The sequence below is a fragment of the Phaseolus vulgaris genome, chromosome 5 (assembly GCF_000499845.2).
Source record: "Phaseolus vulgaris cultivar G19833 chromosome 5, P. vulgaris v2.0, whole genome shotgun sequence".
Lineage (NCBI taxonomy): Eukaryota > Viridiplantae > Streptophyta > Magnoliopsida > Fabales > Fabaceae > Phaseolus > Phaseolus vulgaris.
The window spans coordinates 2,463,193-2,466,056 of NC_023755.2; the positions used below are offsets into that span (position 1 = coordinate 2,463,193).

Genomic DNA, 2,864 nt, shown 5'->3' on the forward strand with positions numbered 1-2,864 from the left:
GTGGTCTATATGGTTGTTGAATATTTTTTATGTATAGATCAATATCTGGTGTAAATGATTGATGTATATTGATATTGAATTACAATTGAATTATTGTGGTCGGTACATAAATTTTATATGTTATATTTGATAGAAAAAGGGAATTGGTTTATCTATGAATTTATAATCTAATTATATATATATATATTCATATATTAAAAATTTATTTCAATAATTTAACCTTCTATGTCTTTGTTTGTATTATCAACTGTGATGACTATACAATATACACGAACAACTATTTTTTTTCAAGTGCATGAGCAATATTTAAAAATAATTAAATATTTTTTATTATTTGACCCTCCTTTTATAAATATTTATATTTATACTTATACATGCATAATTAAGTTTATATTTGAATTATTATAAGTTTTGTGAGTTTATAGCATAGGATTTTTTTAGTGTTACACTATATATATATATATATATATATATATATATATATTTCTTCCACATTGTACAACATGATTATTAATTATTTAATAAGTGTAAAACATAAACATAATTTGGGTGAACAATGGAAACTAAAACAACAAAATATATATATATATATATATATAATTTTTTTATTATTATTTTCTTGAAACCCCAATGCTCTGGCTCTGTCTTCATGGAGTAGGAGGACGACGAGGATAATTGTGGCCAAATGGGTCACCAAATCCAAGGAAGCGTCCATCTTAATTGCAAAAAAAAAAACATTGAAAATGAATAATCAGTAATCCACATAAATTAAATATTGGTACTAAAAAATAAATAATGAAATTAAAGATTTTATGATAAAAGATAATTTAATTTTTAAGAACTCATTCACTATCCTTGTTATATCTTCTGAACTTTAAATATAAAAAAAAAACCATATTTAATGAATTTAAATATAAATCATTTACCTTCAATGGTATGATAGAGGGTGCCAGAGAAAAGCACAGGAAAAAAATTAAATTAATATTCTTAATCAATGTAAAAACAGTTTATTTACTTATATTTGAATTCAGAGGTAGAACATTAGAAACATATTGATAAATTAAATTTAAAAGATTAATAATTTGTTGTAGGGTTTAGGTCACTTGGTTAGTGAGGCTTTGAAATCCAAAGGTTCATCCTTGCTTTTTGCCATATTTATTGATAAGAGAACCACAAATAGCAGAATCATCTTCATCAAAACCTTCTTAGAAGGTAAAAGGTATTGAAAGGAAAAAAAAAAACAAATAATGAAGAAAAAAAAGTTTTAGAAAGAAAAGTTCTTGGTAGAAATGGTGGGTTACTTACGTGGCTTGTGAGGATCTGAATTCCAAAAGGGTACCCTTGCTGTGGCCATATTCATTGATAAAAGAACCACAAATAGCAAAATCATGTTCATCAAAAGCTTCTTACAGTGAGCCATTTTAGAAGGAAAAAGAAAATACAAGTGTGTGAGGATATAGGAGGGAAAGTAGATATATATATAAATAGAGAGAGGAATGCATGTTGAGAAAAATCTTGTTTCTGCTCTTCCACAACCTCTCAATTTTATTCATAATTATTGAAGGACTGATATGTATGACTTTGAAAATAATGGAGGATCATGTGCCATGTTAATATGGTGTAAATGTTGAAAACCTAGTTTCCATGGTAAGTTACACTTTTTTTACTTAAAAGATGTACCCTTTTTTCTTGATAATAAAGAAGTTAAATATGAGTGAGCTTCCATGGAACAATTTCCCTTTCTTTATCTCAAATTTCAAAGTCATTGATAGTTAATTTTGTCATTAATTTATCTACATCTTTATAAAATAAACACTACAAGAAAATCATTAAATAGAAATCATTTTTAGACACTAAAAATAATTAGTTACTATAATGATTAAATTAGAGACCATTTTATAAACTAAAAAAATTATTGGTTTCTAAATTAGTTTCTAATATTAATATATAGTTTTTAAATTGGTATCTAATTAGCTATCAATGTGGCAATGTTTTAACTACCAATTATTTAAATTCTAAAGCAACTAATTATTTTTTTTCTCTAAAATTGGTTTCTATTTAATGATTTTTTTTGTAGTGAAAAAACATCTAACTACTACAATACAAGTTCTACGTATTTCTATACAAGCTTAAAGTTTTTCAAAACATTCCTAATACATTATTAGGACATATAAAAATATAAATATTTACAATATAAGTTTCAAAATCAGCACCCTAAAGCTCTTTAGACCCTCTGTAAGATCATATGCTCGTGTACGTAGTACAGTCGCAGTTCAAACACAGCAAGAAAAACAAGGGTAAGCTAGTGAAAAAATAGAATTTTATAATATACAAAATTAAATCAAAAGAAAAAACCAAATTACATGATTAATTTCTCAATTATTCAATCTTCTTCAAATCTCAACAATAAAACAATCACATAGATCTCACATGGATCTACACCTCCAGAATATTCAACAACCAACGTCTTTCGGAAGACCTGTATTAAGTAAGTCCTACCAGAGACTAACACCTGATCCAAAGATTACCAGCGAATCCAACAGAAAGGATCAGGGTAAGTTCAATATAACCCAAGCCATGCATCTCATATGTCACGGTGTGCATGAACTCCCCCATCAGCTTCTCACCACCTGATATCTTAGTCTATGTGACTTAGATCATCAGTGAAGCTCGGAGATCTTTGTTACCACATAGACATCAATACTTAATACACAGCAAACATCAGTCCATACATTATCCCAAATGTATGAATTCAATTTCATACCATTTTGTCATACAATATCATTCAAAAAGTGATCCACAACATTCAAAAGTGTAATTAACATAAAAGAACAACACTTAAATATTAAACCATCAAAATATAA

General features: G+C 26.8%; 1 long non-coding RNA gene across 1 annotated transcript; it reads right to left on the minus strand.

The window, feature by feature from the left end:
* Nucleotides 1-483: 483 nt before the first annotated feature.
* LOC137836209 (uncharacterized) lies at nt 484-1,543 on the minus strand. Its single transcript, XR_011085209.1, has 2 exons — nt 1,306-1,543; nt 484-715 (listed from the first exon to the last, which is right to left on the minus strand). It is a non-coding gene; the product is annotated as an uncharacterized lncRNA (long non-coding RNA).
* Nucleotides 1,544-2,864: the final 1,321 nt, after the last annotated feature.